The sequence below is a fragment of the Theobroma cacao genome, chromosome 3 (genome assembly GCF_053813885.1).
Source record: "Theobroma cacao isolate CCN51 chromosome 3, ASM5381388v1, whole genome shotgun sequence".
Taxonomy (NCBI): domain Eukaryota; kingdom Viridiplantae; phylum Streptophyta; class Magnoliopsida; order Malvales; family Malvaceae; genus Theobroma; species Theobroma cacao.
The window spans coordinates 25,198,879-25,220,569 of NC_142641.1; the positions used below are offsets into that span (position 1 = coordinate 25,198,879).

The window sequence follows — 21,691 nt, forward strand, 5'->3', positions numbered from 1 at the left end:
GCAGTGAGAATGAATTTCGCTGTAGCGAAATTGTTACTCAGAACAGAAAGTTTTTCGCTACAGCGAGAATGAATTTTGCTGCAGCGAGTTTCTGGCCAGTCTACCCCTCCAAACTTGAGAGTTTCTCGCTGCAGCAAGATTCATTTTCGCTGTAGCAAGATGCTACAGTGACTATCTCGTTACAACGAGATTCATTTTCGCTGCAGCGAGAACCAGTTATGGTGAAAGGTCCTCAAATCCAAGAGTTTCTCGGTGCAGCGAGCATGAATTTCGTTGCAGTGAAAATAGAGCAACAAGAGAAACATTTTCCCTCACTCAACAAAAAGCCATCCTACTAAACTAACAAAATCAACATAAAACTCATGAAAATTCTTAAAGTACAATGTGTCAAATTTCACATATATGTCAACCATATATCACATTCATGAGCTTTCATTTCATAAATCTAGATATGCATAATTACATAGATAAACATCAATATCATCATAATCACTCCCGACTCATGTACATCCCCCCACATAGTGCACATAGCCGGCACCATCACGTGCATCCCCCCACATCGTGCACAATTAGTGCTATAGTGTACATCCCCCCACATCGTGCACACAGGCACTATCATCATCCATCTCTCACGCCACCATCATCACCGGTATGTGCATCCCCCCCACATCGTGCACACACACGGTTACAGTCATTATACACAATATCATTTATCATGCACAACACACACATTTATATATCATCATACTACAATAGTGCATGAATCCATAGCAATCACATATCACAATATAAAACCATTTCGCAAAAGCTTGTTCTCAAGGTACTTGTCTTTATGAAAAACTTGATAATTCATTCAAATGGGTGGCAAATACATTATATTTCCCAAAACAAATTTTGAAGGTAGTCCACTCACAAGTGTCGAAAATTTGGATTTCGGGTGCGCTCGGACTAATAGTCCTCAAACGCAATTCCTTTGCCTTTTCTGGACGTCTCACTACCTTGACAAATAACAAAGTCGAGAAATTTACTATATTGTCCCTAAATTGATATAAACTAATTTAAATTACTAATGCTTGATATGTAAATGCAAAAATACGTTCGATTACCGCTTAATCGCGATATTGATTAAATTCGACCGATCACCCGATTAATTGGCGATTGTGTCTAAATCACCTCCAAATTAATCCATTTCTCCTCTAATACCTTAATTTACCACATACCATTTAAATAAAGTCAAATTCAGCATTAGAACTCTCATAGTTCCTTATAGAAAAATTCGATCATTTGGTCCACTAGCACCGAAATTTTTTCTACATAACCATTTCACCTTAATTCATCATTTTTCAAGCCATTTTCCTTGAAATAAAAACAATCCCCCATTGATATTCAGCCCTCATGGTTCGACCAACAAGGAACCCTAGAGAAATTGAATATTTCTTTTGTGTTTTTGTTCATAACCATGCTTAACTATCCCTAAACACTAACATAGTCTAAAATCAAATTATTCCAACAACAATTCCTCTTTCATACCCATTTTTCAGAACAAAAGCATGGGTAAGCTAGGTGTCAAGGAGAATTAAAGAAATTCTAACTTACCTAGCTTGTTTCCTTGATTTCGTCACTTTTTCTTTGAATTTCCACCTAGGTTTTCTTGTTTTTCCCTTTGTTCTTGTTGCTGGTTGCCTAGGCCGAATATGGTGAGAGAATTGGGGATTTAATGGGCTGATTTCTATAGAAAATAATAAAATAATCAAACATGCCACGTGTCACATGCTTATTGGCCTAATTTTTTTAACTTTTTGACTTTTTCTTCTTAATTTTCCACCACAAATATTCTGGTATTTATCCAATCCTACCACAATTAAAATCCCTTGGTCCTGACAAGTGCTGGGGTGAAAAATTTACCGATTTTCCCTTGAGACGTAAAAATTACGATTTTACCCCTATACTCTGAAATGTACCGGAATCACATTATTTCTACTTTTCAACCTCAAATAGCACTAATATTGATCAATATTAACCAAATGGGGTAAAAATCGTTTTATAAAAATTTATGTTTAGTCCTCTAGTGGCAAAATTACCATTTTGCCCTTGTGCTCTAAAAATACCGAGAATCACAATTTTTCACTACTAAACATAATTTTATACTTCAATAACCATAATTATATTTCATATAATTATTCTTGGTCAAATGTGATCAAATCTTGGCTAAAAATCTCCATTTTATCATCAAATGGTAAAATGACTGTTTTGTCTCTAATCGGTCAATTTTCCTGATGGACTCCAAACTGGACCTTGAACTCCAAATCACTATTCTAAGCCATTCTGTGGGTTTTAGAATTTTCAAATTCCTCTTAAAATTTCTATTTGAAGTGGGTTTTAGAATTTTCAAATTCCTTTTAAAATTTCTATTTGAACTAGTTCAAGGCTCGATTTAACTTAGTTGTACCACTCGGTACAATATCGTCTTTTAATCGAGCTTGACAGGGTCTCACACCCTAGCCTGTGTTATTGTGTCTACGCCTAGTTACGAGCCTATAGAGGTCAAGGTCTCACAACAGTGCACATGCCGGTGATGATGTACATGAGCTGGATGAGGTGTGGTGGTATATTAATTGATATATGCTTAAGCATATGTATACGCAATAAAAAGATTATGATTATAATATGTGATTATATGGCATGATAAATCTTGAAAATTTCTCATTTACATGTGATTGATTTTATTACAACAAGAACATTCTATTTATACTACCTTGCTTGGATGATTGCTAAAAATTTCCTCTCTTTTCAATTTCTTGCTAAATATGGTTCCTTCATTATGAAATGATTTAATAACCTGGGGTTGATGGAAGGATTTTAATAAGAACTTGAACTAGGTTGCACTATTTTCGAACTTAAGTGCATCATGATTTCTAAATCATTCCTTGTAATTGCTTGTTCCCTTCCTATGTTCACTCACTGAGTTTATACTCATGTTTTTAAAATTCATATTTTAGGTTTTTCTGAGTCAAAGGTGATTGGATCCTAGGACGAGGTGTTCCTCCCTATCCATTGCTCGGTAGGTTTACCATGACATTAAATGTTAGCAACCATGCCTAGAGTCACTCCACTAATGGTCAAGTTCAATTACGTGTATATGACTACTTGTTATGAAATGCTGAGATTCACTTGTCAAATTATATGTATGTATATAATGGTTGATGATGCCACTATGAATACATGATTGAGTTTTATGAGTTGTTTTCAAAGGAATTGTAATTGAGCATTATGAATTTCAGATTCTAAAGGAATATGGATTAACGTATAAGATCAATTAAGTAGGCTTGTTTGGGCTTAGTGGGCTAAGCCCATTGGGCCCTTGCGCAGGTCATGGCTTAGAAATTGGGCTATGACAAAGTTGGTATCAGAGCCAAGTTTAGTTGAATTCTAGAGATTCCTGTGTGGTCAGCAGAGTTGTTGGAGTCCGTGTAGAGTCTTGTCCTTGGATTGTGGGTGCGCAACGCAAGTCAAGGATAGGAGGCTACATGGGCCCCTACTTCATTAGAAACCTACCTGTTTTTATGATGTATAGATGGATGAGTAATCAATGCTTAGTTGGGTATAGGTGGACATGCGCCGGTTGCACACACCATGTCTAGAAATACCTCTCATAGTACTAGCGAGGGCTCGCTAGATTCCACTACTCGGAGCTGATATATGCCCGAGGGTGAAAGCGTAACAAGTAACTTGACTCGATTTTCGAGTGGATCGATTCCCCAAGAGGTAAACCACTATTCAAGAGCTTGAGGAGTCTTGCAAGACTGGTGCGTAATGAAATCGATTTGAGGAAAAAGAGGATGAACAAGATGGGAAAAAGGATGATCAGTAATTGTCAAGCCCGATCTTATAAAATACTTTCCATGTCATTCATATGATTGACAATATGCTTGCATACTTGGAAAGCCCTGAAAGAAAAATCGTTAAAAGACGACAATGTACCAAATGGTACAATTAAGTTAATTTAAGTCTCGAACTAGATCAAATAGAGAATTTAAAATGAAATTAAGAATATTAAAGTCCCAGAATGGTTTAATATGGTGATTTGGAGTTCGAGGATCAATTTGAAGTCAAACTAGAATTTTTACTGTCCATGGGCAAAATGGTCATTTGCCACCCAAGGACACAATGGGAATTTTTAGAAAAGAATTTTTTTAGCCCCATTTGACTTATTGGAGTATGATTTGAGTATTGGAGTATAATTTGAGGGTTTGGCAGTGAAAAAGTTTAATTCCAGTGATTTCTAGAGTGTAGGGGCAAAATCGTAATTTTGCCACTCGCGGACAAAATTTGAGATTTTGAGAGAATTTAGATCAAATTTGACAAATTGGAGAATGGTATGAGTATAAGGGATGAAAAATATGTCTATGGGCAATTTTTCAATTTTTGGGGCAAAAATGTAATTTTTGACTTTTACGGGGGTAAAAGTGTAAATTTCAAAAATTACTCCACCAAGACTTTGGATAAGTCTGAGAATTTTACCTAAGCTATGGATATTTGGGACAAGTGTATGGTGAAAATTTGGAAATAAATGGATGGCTAGAATTTAAGGAATTAATAAAACATTAAAAAAATGAATAAAATAATATTATATTATTTTAGCCTTTAAAAAGGTAAAAATTCCGGAATTCTCATCTTCTTCAGCTGTCCAAACCAGGGGAGAAAAGGGAAAAAAAAAAACAAGAATCCTACCTGAAAAATTTGGAGAAAATCAAGAGAAATCAAGAAATCAAGCATTAAAAAGGTAAATTTCATTGATTTTCCTTGTGATTTTCACTACCCATGCATTTTTTTCTCATTTCCATGCAAAATTAGAAAGTGGGTATGGACACCCATGCTGGCCAAACCTCCATGGATGAGTTTTGAGCTTGATTTTTGGTTGATTTTAATTGAATTAAGTGATTTTAGTTAAGTTATATTGAAATATAGCAAAAATAAGCTAGAAATATAATTTTCTCCCATTGAAACCCATTATGCTGAATTTTCTAGGGGAATATTGGCTGCTGATCTTGATGGTTATTTGAGGAATTATGATGAATAATGATGAATTATGAGCCTAGAAAAATAATGGAAATTTTCGGAGCAAAAATACAAATTTTTACCCACTAGGGGTATTTTCGTAATTTATTATCGGGACTGATAATTTGCACCACACTGAGGGAAATTAAGTCAATTTGGGTGCAATTGAGGTGTAGAAACTGAAAAAAATTAATTTGGAGTTTAAACGGACGCGTATATCAATTTATCGGGTAAAAGACCGAAATAGGCTAACACCGCATTTAGGCAAAAATTTAGACATTTTTGCATTCCATATCAAGCATTAGTAGTCTAAATTAGTTTAATTTCAATTTAGTACCAATGTGGTGAATTTCTCGATTTTGTACTGTGTCAAGGTGGTGAGTCCTCTAATAAAGGCAAGGGAATTGCACCCGAGGACCAATAGTCTGAGTATTTCGAAAATCCTCACTCTAGACACGGTGAGTAACCTTACCATCATTTTAATTATCTAAAGTATGTTTTTATTCGGTTTTGGTGAATTTTATGAAAATGAGTTCAAATGGTAAATTTTTATGTTTTGTAAACAAAATGAGTTTAAATGAAAATATTTTATAAATTGTCTTGAAACGAAATAACGATTTTGAAAAATAGAGTAATTGGAGACCACTGATATGTTGTAAATTTAAAATTGAATTAATGGCTTATGTTATTGTATTGGCATGACTGGCTGGGCTGTGTTTTTATGAATTATATGAATTGCTTTATTTTACCCTTGCAGGCTGGGTAGTAATATATTAGCCCTGTCATGCTGTCAAAATTTTATTGTATGGTGGGTTTGACCTGCTGCAGTGGGCTGGATTCTGTGGACTAGCCTATTAGAGGGGCACGGAATCCTGTTATATTTTTACCTCGGTTGGAGAGGCGAGTAGGGTAACTCCTGAGGTATAACTTTTAGAGTTCACTTCACGCCAAACCACCTCGTGAAGGGGAACTCGGCCAACGTCAAGGAATGGCTATGTTTTCAAAATAAAAACATGACTTTCTAATAGCCTTGACGGACTCAGTTGGGATAGCCCTCGGCCAAGGTATCCCAAATAACTGAGTATGATAATAATTTTTGGCATGAGCCAAGCTTTTTAAGAAATTCATAAGCCATACTGATTACTTGCTTTAAATAAATTGATTTCATTTGGTTGAAATAAGTTGAAAGATGATAAATTACAGTTTGATGAAATGTTTTAATAGTCTCCTTTTACTCGACTTTAGATATTTTGAGTGATGTTTGTTTACTCACTGGGATTTTATAATCTCACCACCCTCATTTCCACCCATTTCAGGTTCAGAATAGATTGTAGATAACTGATATCGGCAAGGATTACAGTTGAACTTGCCACATCCAAAGACTGTAGGTTCATTTCTTTTGATACTTTTGGTCATTCGTGGGCCCACGTGTCACTGTAAATTAAATTCTATACTTTGGTTATCTGTATTACGGTATGTAAGAATTTATTTTGCTTTTACGCTATAAAAATTATTTATGCAGTGTTCTTAAAATATCGTTTTATGTGAAAATTGAATATTTTATTGAATATTTTTATTTTATTATAACAGTCATAATTCCATTTTAAACGAATGTTTTAGACATCCAAAATTATTTTTGATTAAGAAATATGTGTTTTCCACTTACATACTATATTTTTAGATGATTTTTGAGATTTTTGGGATAAATGACAAAAATACCCCTGTGAGACGGAAATTATTATTTCATTTGTTTAAGTTGGAAACAGTTTAAAATCTTTTAAAATGTGGTATTTGGAAACAGCTACCCACAGGGGAAATGAGAAGCTGATATTAAAGCCTTGCGGGGTCTCGGTTGACATTCTGGGTAATGAATGTAAATTGAGACGTCGCGGCGGTTGTCACGGGCTCGATGGGAGTTCCGGGTCGTGACAGTAATTATCGTTTTAGGAAGGTATCTGTATCTATTGTTCGACACTTCCCTCCTGGTTGTGGGAGAGGTGCTGCACCTGTTAGTAAGGAGGAATTTGGGAGGTAGCAACAAGCTCAGATTAAGGATAAAATGGAAAAATCCCAAGAGATGGAAAAGGACCCGGAAGAGGATCCGTCGATGTGCCTGGATCGAGGCTACGAGGATCCTAAAGACACATAATATTTTCATTAAAATTCGTATCACTTTAAGTCTAGACAGATGCGTTGTAAGGGAAATAGTAGTAGTTATCTGTACAAAGGAGTTAAGAGTTGGCTTTTATTTTGTATGACTTAAATGGATTATGAAGTAGCAGTTTTAATGACTTAATACGTATTGGAGTCCTTTGATACGATAGAGATAGATTAGCAATACAATGATTGAGGGAGGATATTCACCTTAGTGGCGTCATTGGTCGCCTTGGATAATTATTAAGGATCGACGTAGAAAGTCATTAATGGTACAAATAACTATGAGACCTAACAAATGATTACCAATTAATCGTGGAAAGGTGAAATTTAAAATCCCAGTTGCAATTACAATTTGGAAGAATATGGAAGAAATCAATGAGACTACAGGTGACACTTTGAATGGTTAACGTGATTAAGTCAAGGATTGTAAACTCAATTATGGAGAGAATTATAAAATGATGCCATAAATTTATAAAATGATAATTTGACACAAATATAGCCCATTGGAGGTAAATTATGGAACTTGGGAAAGATGAATTCTTGATTTAATAAAGATTGTGAATGTGGAGTGTGGAGAAGGATGAATTATTTTAAGATCTTTTGTACTAAAAGTCAATTAATTATGAGAGTTACAAGATAAGAAAGACAATTAGTTATGAATGATAAGAATTGTGGGATACCATAAATAGTGAATAATTATGTGTAGTGTTATATATATAATGTGAAGTCATTATGCAATACGGAAAGGATGTTTTATGGTGGGACCTAATGATTGATGATAAGTATTAAAAGGTAAAATGAGTTGAAAGTATGAACTTGGCCTAGTGCATATGACAAGCAAAGAGAAGGTACATATGCTTATGGAAATTGTTATATATGCCTAAAGGAGAAGCCAGATGGTTGAGCATGATTGATGTAGTGACCTTCAATGCAGACAAATAGCTTTGATGAGGTAAATTTCTAGTAATTATAAAGTCCCAGCACTGACTGCTCAATGTTAAAACACTAAGAACATTCCAAGGCTAAAAAGTAGGAGTAAATTGTAACTGGCATGATGATACATTTACAAGCCGAATTATGTTCATTGATCTTGATATTTGAGCATTGTTATTTGGAGTTTTAAATGTGTTGAAAAAGTGTTTATATGAGTGAATTAAAAAGTTTCTTTATTGCCTTATGTATTGGCATGTAAGTAAAAGAGAAGTTAGAGAGTTCTTGAGATGGCTACATTGAGATAATTTACCATGTGAAGTATTGAGATGAATAATATGTTGATTAAAGTCAAATCTTAAGAAATAAAGAAGACAAGAAATTAAGCCTTGTTAAAGACTAAGGAAAAAGTGAGTGAAGAGTTAGATGAATATATGAGATATGGATAAGGGATGTCAATACCAAGTGATGAAAGTGTGAATGAAGGATTACAAGGGTGGTATAGCAAATGGGTTTATCCAGAATATCGTTATGAGAAATTACAATTCTTGTCTTGACTCAGCTAAATGAAAAAGGTTAGTAACAACACAAAGCCAATTGTGTGGCACATTAGAAACCTATGAAGATGAATTGGGAATTGAATGGACGAATATGTATTTATATATCTTTAAGAATGAGTGTATGTCTATAGAACGATATGCTCGAGATGTGAAGGAGCAAATAAGAGACTAAGTGTTTTAGGACTGCATAAACATCTTTGAGAAGGAATTACCAATCATACACAGTAAGTATAAAATGTGAGATTTTTGAAACTTCTTAAGGAGCCTAACCGCTAAGTCACAAGTTAAGTGGTTATATACGGTGAGACATGAGTTTAAGATAGGTATCCCCAAGGAAATACTCAAGAAGAGTTCTGCTATGGATCTTGTGAAAGCAAGTATTAAGTTATATGGTTACAAAAAGGAAGCTGTAAGTTGGGAGTGGTACTCACAGTCACTTTGAAAGGTGCTTGAGAATAACCTTGTTTCTAGTCTTGCAATTCCAAGTACAAATTGTGAATTGACTAAGGGAGAATGATGTTATATCAGTATAAGAGAATAGTATAAAAAATGATTGAAGGTAATCTCGATAGTGAAGTCGGATAATGAAAACTTCCTAATGTATTATGGGAATTAGAATTTGAAAACGCATAAGCTATGCATGATTCGAATAAGTCTAAGTCTTAAGTGATTGATTAGTCACGAATTGAAAAAAGGATATAATATACGTGTTAGAGGCATGAAAGATAATTGAGAAACAGGGATGACTTGGAGGGATTGTTGTATTGCATAAGATGCAATGATCAAGTAAAAATGAATCTTTAAAGGATTAATGAGGTTATAAAGCATATGCGCATACTGGATTGCAAGATAATGAAAATGATATTTAGTAAGTGAAATGTAACTAATGACATTATGGTGCAAGGATATATATAGTACAATGAAACTTAAGTATATAATTGGAAATGATAAGAATGGAGTATAAGCATGTAAATGATGTGAAGTTTTGTGTAGGCATAATGAGAATTCGTACGGATTATGTAAGAGATAACTTGTGGTAAACGCAGTGGAATAGTGATTTAAACATATAAAAAGGGTAATCTGAAATTGATTATACCCCAATGTTTATAGATTAAATATGAGAATTATTATAGCAAATCTTGGTTATGAAGAAGAACAAATAAAGGGAGACTTAGTCCAAAGACACTTGAACACAAAGATCCCTACACACAATGAAGAATATTGACATTAGAAGTGTGTGTACATACGTATGTGTGGGATTGATGACGTGGCCAACTAAAATGAAGAACTGTCTTTAGAGATTCGAGATTTGAACTTGATATATTTGATGAGTTGTATGGATAATACAATGATAAGAAATCCCATCAAAAGTAGAACTATATTGATATAAGAAATTTTAGAGAAATATCCAAGGAAATGATATCTAGGAAATGTAATCTATGGCGTGATTAAGCCATGCAAGATGGATTGATATGATTACGAAGATTTAAGTTGCATAAATACGAAAAAAAAGGGACATGAAGTATGAGGGAACAGTTGAAAGATTCAACTCCCCAGAATGTTGGAAATATGTATAGGATGAATGAATGTTGAGAAGTTTGACAAGAAATGAAGTAATAAGATGGTGATTGGTATACATAGTAAGTATAAAATGTGATTGAAATCGGTATGATCAAGATGGAGTTATGGTTCAAATTTAATAATGGGGATAATGGCATACTCAACATCTTAAAATAAAAGATAATGATCGTGAAGGGTAACGTCGATTTGATTCTAAAGGATGATAACAGACATAAGTGAAGCATTCTAGTCAAACTAGAGGTAAACGAGGTGAATGAATGACTGAAGGTTTGACAAGATTCGAAATAAAGATATGTTTAAGGTTAGTGACGGAATTAAAGGCATACTTGGGATTTAAGGAGGGTACAATGGTTTTGACTCAAGGATGATAATAGATATAAGTTACTGTCACGATCCAAATTCTGGGCCATGACTTATGCATGGGCCCAATGGACGTAGTCCACTAAGCCCAAGCAAGCCTATTAATCTGACGTGTTCATCATTCCATCATAAACTGCTAAGTCACATTTCAAAACTTAGAATCAAAATATTATTAAACATTGCCATCTCATACTGGGATACTAAACAAGTGTATATACATTTGTCTACAACATGTATCTTAACAATTTATATTAGGTTTGTCTATACACAACAAAATAATACTCGACTTCCAGTGGAGGGACTCGGACGAATGTACAACTACTGAATGCTGAGACTCCTACCAAAAGATGGATACAAGTTTACAAGGACAACTCGTCCTAGTTACCGACTGCCTCGCGATCTAAAAACATGAAGTTGAAAATGGTAAGTATAAACCCAGTGAGTGAACAAAGAAGGGAACAAGCAACAACAAGGGAGAATTTAAAATCATGATGCACTTGTTTCAAAACAATGAAATTTAGTTCCATTCATATTAAAAACCCCTCATCAAGCCCTTAAATGATTTATCATTTGAAAATCATGAACCCATACATAATGAACCATTTGAAGAATGAAAGCTTCAATGATACGTTAGCAAGTCAAATACGACAACAAATCTTCGCTGCATTGAAAAGGCATTCTCGCTACAGCTACAGCAAGAATGCCTTTCCACTGCAGTGACGTTGGGATTTAGTTATTAGCCGAACGAGGGTTGCCCAACTGGCCGAGGGTTTCTCACTAAACCTCCTCATTTTAAACTTAACTCATTTAATCCTTAATGTTGGAAGTCCATGCTCCGATATGGTAGCAAAAAAGTGAAAGATAGGGCAGCAATTGGACAAGATAGGAGACCAAAATAGAAATTTTTTGCTACAGCGAGATTGAATCTGGCTGCAGCGAAATTGTAACCCAGAAACAGAAGGTTTCTCGCTGTAGCGAAATTCAGCTGATGAAACAGAGAGTTTCTCACTACAACGAGATTCCTTTTCGCTGCAACAAGAAGCTACAGTGACTATCTCGTTGCAGCGAGAACCAGTTCTGGTGAAGGTTCTCAAACCCAAGAGTTTCTCACTGCAGCGAGAATGACTCTCGCTGCAGTGAGATATAGGGCACCAATGAAAAATTTCCCTTTCTCCCAAATAAAAACCACCCTGCTAAAATGTCCAAAACAACATGAAACGCATAACAATTTTCCACAATTTAACATGTCAAGTTTCACATGCATTACAACCATATACCATTACTCATTAATTTCCTATATCACACATATTTACATATGTATATATGTATACGTATACCCATCATCATCATGCACACCATCCCATCATCATCATCACCAGCTCATGCGCACTCCCTACTCGCACATGGCTAGGTCATCACCGGGTTATGCGCACTCCCTACTCGCACATAATCAGGTCATCCTCGGCTTATGCGCACTCCCTACTCGCACATAGCCGAGTCAATGTCATTACACAACAATATATTCATGCATATATATCAACACAATGTGGTAGTGCATGAATCAATAATAGTCACATGTCACAACATAAACCATTTCTCAAGAGCTTGTTCCCAAGGCACTTTTTTTTAAGAAAAGTTGAATAAAATCATTCAAACACTTTGTACAAAATAGTCACATTCCCAAAATAGTTTTGATAGGCAGTCCACTCACCGATTTATTGTTGAGCCTTTAGCTGACTCTAATTCCCCTAATGATCCAATTGAAAGGATGGGACTTTATTAGAACCTAGGATCACATTAGCGTAAGCAATAGGTCAATTCACACACTATGAACTCTAAAAGCTATCTCTTAGCTAGCTTTCAATTGCCATATTAAATGGTTATCTATGTTCATTATTTTAATCACTAAAAAGTAATGAACATTCTCAACAATAAAACAGCTCATAATCCCAATTATTAGCCATTATTCACAGCTAAAAATCAAGCTTAGTTCATCACTTACCCTAAGGCTCCTTGTAGTCGAATTTTCTTCCAATAGCTTTCAAATAAGTGGGGTAATTCTCTCTTTCTCTCTTTAGAACGCCTAACTAGTGAGAGAAAGTATGGAAATAAGCTTTACCAAGGGTTTTGAAGTGAGAGAGTGAAAGAATACAAGGGTTCTAGTCAAAAGGGCATAAGGGTATGAAAATTAAAGCTAGAGAGAAAATTATGCAAGTTCCATATCAAGCTTCCATGGAGGTTTGAAAGAAACGTGAGAGGGAAGAAGGAAGAAGAAGACAAGCTACTAGAAAATGAGAGAAGAAGCTGCTGGAAGAAGGATATTTATAGGCCAAACTTATCCATTCCCTTAAAATTACGAAAATGCCCATGACTAGTTAGCTTGTTCTCATGCAACCCTTTGTGCAATCTTTTTACTCATTTGACACCGGGACAAGGTCCATAATTGTCTAGACATACTCGGGTTCATGAAAACTTAAAATTTTAACTCAAGGTGAAAAATGACCATTTTGCCCCTACCATAAAAACCGTCAAAATTTTGGTTTCCTTTCCATTTTACCCCTAATTTCACCATCCATTTATGCCTTAGGCCTACTTAGACCATAACATTGTTTAAAAATCTTACTTTTATGGGCTTACTAAGGAAATGACGAAATTACCCCTGATTAGGGATATCGCGATACTTCCCTTTACGAGTCTATAAAGGTCAAGGTCTCATAGTTACGTACCTTGACCTCGTAAAGTGTTCTAGTCAAATTGAAGATAGTGAGGCATGTAAATCAAAATTCCCTATGAAAAAAGAAATGGAAAATGATCATTGAGTGAGGTTAACAACCCGATGTTAAAGAGAATTCAAGGACGAATTCTATTTAAGTGAGAGAGAGTGTAATACCCCGTACTTTGATATGGTGACTAATGAAGCTTATTGGATGCTAATTGAGGTTAATTATAATGTTTAGAAATAATGAAAGATGAAAGGAATAGTTTGGGATAAAATATTTCGCACATAAGGAAATAATAATAAAATAATGATATTTTTATCGGAGAAGAATTTGCAAGATAAAAAGTGATTCGGAAGTCAATTGAGGCATAATAAGGTATTTTGGGAACCAAGGTAACAAGAGGAGACAAGAGGAAATTTTTGGAATAAAATAATATTAAAAAATTAATATTTTATGCAGTGTCAAATTTTTCCATGAAGAAGGAGGATATGGTCAATCTAAGTGGGGGAGAAGAAGAATGAAAGGATTTTTGGAGAAAAATGACGTTAATGGGGTCGCGTGTCTTTATTAAGTAAAAATAGCACGGGCAAATAAATATTTTAAATATTATGGGGACACAGCGTTAGAGTACAAACTTCATACTTTGTTTGTGCATGTGTAGGAGAAGGTAATAGAAGGAATGTGGAGTTAAATGAGTGTTGGGAGGACTAAATTAAAATGGAAGGAAACAAAAAAGGGCAAAACGATAATTTTATAAGAAGTTTGGTCAAAGCTTCCAAAGGATGCTTTGACTCTGATTTTTTTAGGCCAAGACTAACCTTATCCTTTCCCCCAGCAGATTTTTCTTCTTCTTCATCCATGCTCCACGCGATTCTTGAAGCTTCCATGCCATTTTCTCTTTATCCACCATGAAATCAAGTTTTCTTCACTTTCCTTTCCATGTTTTCTTTTCCTTTCTTCTCCAAACTTCTTGAGCATTAAATTTACAGCCTTTAACCCTAATTTCCAGCACACCTAAACCCTAGGAGGAGAAGAAAGAAAAAGAGAGAAAGGAAGAAAAAGCTTGGTTTTGGCAATTCAAGTAAAGAACGGTAAGAATTCTTGTTTTTGGCTTAAGTAGTCTTTGAAAATGAGTCAGTGACTTAGAAAAATGTCTTGTGGCAGCCAAGATTGGCTTGATTAGAGAAAAATTGGTAACATGTAAGCCAATAAACCCATGGGTACATGAAGGACTCAAAGTGGAAAAGGAAAACGGTAAGCTTAACACTATGTTTTAAAGCCTACGGTTAGTTGAATATTGTGATGGAATTATGGTTGTTGAAAGTGTCACAGCCCAATTCCTGGGCCATGACCGGCGCAAGGACCTAATGGGCTCAGCCCACTAAGCCCAAGCAAGCCTACTAAATTGATCTTATACATTAATCCCCATTCCTTTAGAATCCAAAATTCGTAATGTTCAAATACCGTTCCTTTGAAAACAATTCATAAAACCCAAGCATGCATTCTTAATGGTATCATCAACCACTATAATCATATATAGATTAACAAATGATTCTTAGTATTTCACACCAAGTATTCATATACACATGATTAAACCTTGACTGTCAGCGGGGTGACTCTAGGCATGATTGCTAACATTTAGTGCCACGTTAAACCTATCGAGCAATGGATAGGGAGGAGCACCTCGTCCTAGGATCCAATCACCTTTAACTCAGGAAACCTAAAATATGAATTTTAAAAACGTGAGTATAAACTCAATTAGTGAACATAGGAAGGGAACAAGCATCAATACGGGAGGTTTTAGAAATCATGATGCATTTATGTTGAAGACAATGCAATTTAACTCAATTTCTTGTCAGAACAGAAATCTATCATTGCTGCGGTGAAAGTCAAGTGGAAATCGTTTCTCAAGTTTTAACATTCAAAAATCAATGCAACCACAATATAATTTCCAAAACCTCTATATATATATATATCATCTATAAACATATATATAACCACCAGCCTTGCCCCCAACTCTGTCTCAGCTTATGTGCACTACCACACCGCACATAGCCAGGTCAGGATAACTCATGTGCACTCCTACACCGCACATGGCTGGGTCAGCATAGCTCATGTGCACTCCTACACAGAACATGGCTGGGTTATAATTATCACATAAAAATATCATTTAATGTAAAATATACACATCAACATAATATAGAAACTCATGAATTCATCATGTCCATATCTCATAATATCAAAACATTTCATCAAGGACTTGTTCCCATGCAACTTTTAAAGAAAAACCAACAAAATATTTCAAGTAGCTCAATAGAGCATAAAATCATTTATTCCAAAACATTTTAATGCAAGTTCACTCACCTGGCAACAACGAGATATTAAGTTGCTATTTGTTCGGAGGTGTCTCTAACTATTTTCACTAGTCGATCGCTCGTTATTTACTCCGACACACCCCCACAATACTCTAACTTTATCTTTGCACTTCCTAGCAATAATACGAACTCAATATATTTAATTACATATGTATACGAGCAGCACTTCAATCAATTAATCCTTACTCAAATTTATATTTTTCCTTCTATCATGAAACCATCTTCAATTAACTCACATCTTAATACATTTTTACAAAAATTACTTATATCCATTGCTTACGTAATTCCTTAAATTATATCACCGGCAACTTAATTATGATGTCACGTGTCTACTTCAGCCTTTCTAAATAATTTTTGCCCAAATCCATCTTATATTTCCACACATAATCCACATATATGGCAGCAACAATCATTCTCACTTTCACTCAATTATTTCCTAGTTTACACGCATCGTTATATATCTAACTTTCAATACTTTGTTTCTCAATCCTCCATCCACAATATTCCTTTTTCATTTCTTTAAAATGACATGCCATACAATCTTAACAATTTTCAACTAGCTTATGCAAGTAGATCCTTTCAACAACCATAAATTCCCACAATATTCAACTAACCATAGGCTTTAAAACATAGTGTTAAGCTTACCGTTTTCCTTTTCCACTTTGAGTCTTTCATGTACCCATGGGTTTATTGGCCTATATGTTATCAATTTTTCTCCAATCAAGCCAATCTTTGCTGCCACAAGAGATTTCTCTAAGTCACTGACTCATTTTCAAAGACTACTCAAGCTAAAAACAAGAATTCTTACCGTTCCTTGCTTGAATCACCAAAACTAAGCTTTTTCTTCCTTTCTCTCTTTCTCTTTCTTCTTCTCCTAGAGTTTATATGTTTTGGAAATTGGGGTAGAAGTTGTAACTTTGGTGCACAAGAAGTTGGGAGAAGAATGAAGCAAGAAGAGAAAAGAAATGAAAAGAAAACAAGGAAAGAAAATGAAAGAAAATTAGTTTTCCATGGGAGAATGAGAGAATGGCATTGGAAGCTTCAAGAATGAAGAAGAAAATATCTTATTGGGAGGATAAGGACTGTTTTAGGCTGATAAAGATGAGAGTCAAAGCTTCCTTTAGAAGCTTTGACCAGACTTTATGTAAAATTACCATTTTACCCTTTAAGTTTCTTTCCATTTTAATTTAGTCCTCCCGACACTCATTTAACTCCAATTTCCTTCTATTATCTTCTTCTACATATGTACAAACAAAGTATGAAGTTGGTACTCCAACGCAGTGTCCCCATAATATTTAAAATATTTATTTACTTGCGCTATCTTTACTTAATAAAGACAAGCAGCCCCATTAACGTCATTTTTCTCCGAAATATTTCTCATTCTTCTTCTCCCCCACTTAGGTTGCCCATATACTCCTTCTTCATGACAAATTTTGATACTGAATAAAATATTAATATTTTAATACTATTTTATTCTAAAAATTTCCTCTTGTCTCATCTTGTTCCCTTGGTACCCAAAATACCTTATTATGCCTCAATTGACTTCCGAATCACTTTTTATCTCACAAATTCTTCTTTTGAAAAAAATCATTATTTTATTATTATTTCTTCATGTGCAGAATATTTTATGCCAAACCATTCCTTTCATCTTTCATCATTTCTAAACATTATAATTAACCTCAATTGGCATCCAATAAGCTTTATTAGTCACCATATCAAAGTACGGGGTATTATAGAAAGGATCTATTTGCTTAAGCTAGTTAAAAATTGTTAAGATTGTATGGCATGTTGTTTGAAAGAAATAAAAAAGGAATATTGTGGATGGAGGATTGAGAAACAAAGTATTGAAAGTTAGATAGATAACGATGTGTGTAAACTAGGAAATAATCGAGTGAAAGTGAGAATAATTGTTGCTGCGATATATGTGGATTATGTGTGGAAATATAAGATGGATTTGGGTGAAAATTGTTTAGAAGGTTGAAGTAGGCACGTGACATCATCAATAAGTTGCCGATGATATAATCTAAGGAATTTTGTAAGCAATGGATGTAAGTAATTTTGGTACAAATGTATAAAGATGTGAGTTAATTGAAGATGGTTTCATCATAGGATGAAAATATAAGTTTGAGTAAGGACTAATTGATTGAAGTGCTGCCCATATACGTAAGTAATTAAATATATTGAGTTCGTATTATTGCTAAGAAGTGCAAAGATAAAGTTTGAGAACTGTGGTGGCATGTCAGAGTAAATAAGGAGCGACCGGGTAGTGAAAATAGTTAGAGACACCTCTGAACAAATAGCGACTTAAAATCTCATTGTTGTCAGCTGAGTGAACTTGCATTAAAATGTCTTGGGATATACACGTTTATGTTTGATTGAATCCTCTAAAACGTTTTATTGGTTTTTCTTTAAAAACTTGCACGGGAACAAGCCCTTATGAAATGTTTTTATGTTATGAAATGGATAGTGTGATGAATTCATATGTTTTTGTATAATGATATATATATATATATATATATATATATATACTATGTCATAAATGGTAGCATTGTGTGACAAATGCAACCGTGCATGTGCGGAGTGGGCAGTGCACATGCCGATGATGCTGTCGTGATAATTATAACCGTGCATGTGCGGAGTGGGTAGTGCACATGCTGGTAATGATGATGTCATGATAATTACAACCGTGCATGTGCAGAGTGGGTAGTGCACATGCCGATAATGATGATGCCATGATAATTACAACCGTGCATGTGCAGAGTGGGTAGTGCACATGCCGATAATGATGCTGTCATGATAATTATAGTCGTGCATGTGCAGAGTGGGCAGTGCACATGCCGGTGATGATGTACATGAGCTGGATGAGGTGTGGTGGTATATTAATTGATATATGCTTAAGCATATGTATATGCAATAGAAAGATTATGATTATAATATGTGATTATATGGCATGATAAATCTTGAAAATTTCCCATTTACATATGAATTGATTTTAAGAACATTCTGTTTATACTGCCTTGCTTGGATTCTGTCTCTTTTCGATTTCTTGCTAAATATGGTTCTTTCATTATGAAATGATTTAATAACTTGGGGTTGATGGAAGGATTTTAATAAGCACTTGAACTAGGTTGCACTGTTTTCGAACTTAAGTGCATCATGACTTCTAAATCATTCCTTGTAATTCCTTGTTCCCTTCCTATGTTCACTCACTGAGTTTATACTCATGTTTTTAAAATTCATGTTTTAGGTTTTTCTGAGTCAAAGTTGATTGGATCTCAAAGGAATTGTAATTGAGCATTATGAATTTCAGATTCTAAAGGAATATGGATTAACGTATAAGATCAATTAAGTAGGCTTGTTTGGGCATAGTGGGCTGAGCCCATTGGGTCTTGTTTTCGAACTTAAGTGCATCATGATTTCTAAATCATTCCTTGTAATTGCTTGTTCCCTTCCTATGTTCACTCACTGAGTTTATACTCACGTTTTTAAAATTCATGTTTTAGGTTTTTTTGAGTCAAAGGTGATTGGATCCTAGGACAAGGTGCTTCTCCCTATCCATTGCTCGGTAGGTTTACCATGACATTAAATGTTAGCAACCATGCCAAGAGTCACTCCGTTGACGGTCAAGTTCAATTACGTGTATATGACTACTTGTTGTGAAATGCTGAGATTCACTTGTCAAATTATATGTGTAAAGCCCGACCTTATAAAATACTTGTCATGACATACATGTGATGGATAACATGTTTGCATGCTAAGAGAGTCTCGAAAAATTTACAAAAGTCGGTATTGTACCTAGAGGTACAACAAAGTTGATTTAAGCCTCGAACTAGATCAAATAGAGATTTTAGGGTGAAATTGAAAATTTTACAGTCCAGGAATGATTTAAAATGGTGATTCGGAGTTCGAGGATCGATTTGGAGTTAAATTGGAATTTTCATGACCTAGGGGCAAAATGGTCATTTTGCCACTCGAGGTTAAAAATTGGAATGTTTGAAGAAGTTTTTGATCAAGATTGACTATTTAGAACATAATTTGAGTTTGAGAAGTGAAAAATTTTAATTTCGGTATTTTTTCGAGCATAGGGGTAAAATAGTCATTTTGTCACGCTAAGGGAAAAATTATAATTTTACACAACCCAACACATTTTCCAGCACATGGATTTTACCCAATATTATCGTGGATAATTGAGAAAATTTAAGTGGTAGAGAGAGATTGCTTAATGGCTAAGTATGACACATGGACCAATGGAATGGTGACATGTGTCAAATTTATATCCTTTTATTTTTTGGCTTAAAAATCAGCATAAAATCAGCCCATTTCTCATTCATATGGCCGGCCAAAAAAGAACAAAGGGAAACAAAGAAAGAACAAACCCTAGGTGGAGAATTTCAAGAGAAAAAGTGTGAAAAATTAAGGAAAACAAGTGAAAAAGGTAGGATTTCTCAATTTAAACTTGAAATCTATTTTTCTTAAGCATTTCTCCTTATTTTCCATGGTTAAATTTCATGTTTTCATGGTGAATTCATGGCTAGCTAAATGGGTATGGAGAGAGAATGATGTTGGATTGATTTGATTTCAAGTTATGTTAGTGTTTTTAGTTAGTTTACCATGTCTAGAAGCAAAAGAACAAGAAAAGAATTCATTTTCCCCATCACCCATCAATGGCCGAACCTACCTTGTATTGAGTGAGGATGAATTTGATTTTTTATTTCAAGAGAATTGATTAGAAAATGATGAATTATGGTGTGGAAAAGTAGTAGGAAAAATCACGGTGTTAATGCACCATTATTGACCGAAAATTCTAAGAAGAAAAGTGAATATGGTTTTGCCAAATTTTAGGTTATTTGACTTGTGTTTGGTGAATTAAGGTATTGGAAAAGAAATGGAGCAATTTGGAGGTAAATTAGACGCATTGGCCAATTAATCAGGTGATAAGACGAATTAGGCCAATACCGGGTTTAGATGGTTACCCGTGCATTTTGCATTCCATATCATGCATTAGTAGTCTAAATTAGTTTAATTTCGATTTAGTACCAATGTAGTAAGTTTCTCGATTTTGTACTATGTCAAAGTGGTGAATCCTCCGATAAAGGCAAAGAAATTGTACCCGAGAATCGATAGTCGGAGTACTCTAAAATTCGACTTCCGAAATAGTGAGTAACCTTACTATCATCTTAATTATCTAAAGTGGTTTTTATCCAATTTTGTGATTTTATGGAAAATGAGTTTAAATGGCAAATCTTTATGTTTATAAGCAAAATGTGATTAAATGAGATGATTTTATAAAATTGTCTTGAAATTGAATGATGGCTTTTCAAATAGAGTAATTGGAGACTGTTTTTGTGTGTTGTAAATTCATGATTTTAATTTATTGGCTTATGACAATATTGGCATGAATGGCTGAATTGGTATTTGTGCTGAAATGTATAAACTGTTGTTTGCCTTGATAGGCTGGATAATGATAAAATTGCCATGTCATGCTGTTGAATTTTTATTGTATGGTGGGTTTAGCTTGCTGCAGTGGGCTGGTTCTGTGGACTAACCTATTAGAGGAGCACGAAACTTGGTCATATATAGTACCTCGATTGGAGAGGCGCGTAGGGTAAATCCTGAGGTCAAACTTTAGAGTTCACTTCACACCAAACAACCACGTGAGGGTGAACTCAACCAACGCCAAGAAACGACTATGTTTTTAAAATAAAAATATGATTTATGCGTACATAACTTTTTAACAGCCTTGACAGACTCGGATGGGATAGCGCTCGATCAAGGCATCCCTGAGAACTGGGTATGAGAATGATTTTGGCACGAGCCAAAGCTTTTAAGAAATTCATAAGCCAGGTTGATTACTCGATTTATATGAATTGATTTTATTTGGTTGAAATGAGTTGAAAGGTGATGAATTATAGTATGTTAAATTATTTTATCTGTCTCCATTTACTCAGCT

General features: G+C 34.7%; 1 long non-coding RNA gene across 1 annotated transcript; it reads left to right on the plus strand.

Annotated features, from left to right (window-relative positions):
- The first annotated feature begins 4,669 nt into the window (after window positions 1-4,669).
- Window positions 4,670-6,573, plus strand: LOC148763648 (uncharacterized). Its single transcript, XR_016025078.1, has 3 exons — window positions 4,670-4,783; window positions 5,433-5,516; window positions 6,375-6,573. It is a non-coding gene; the product is annotated as an uncharacterized LOC148763648 (long non-coding RNA).
- The last annotated feature ends 15,118 nt before the right edge of the window (window positions 6,574-21,691 follow it).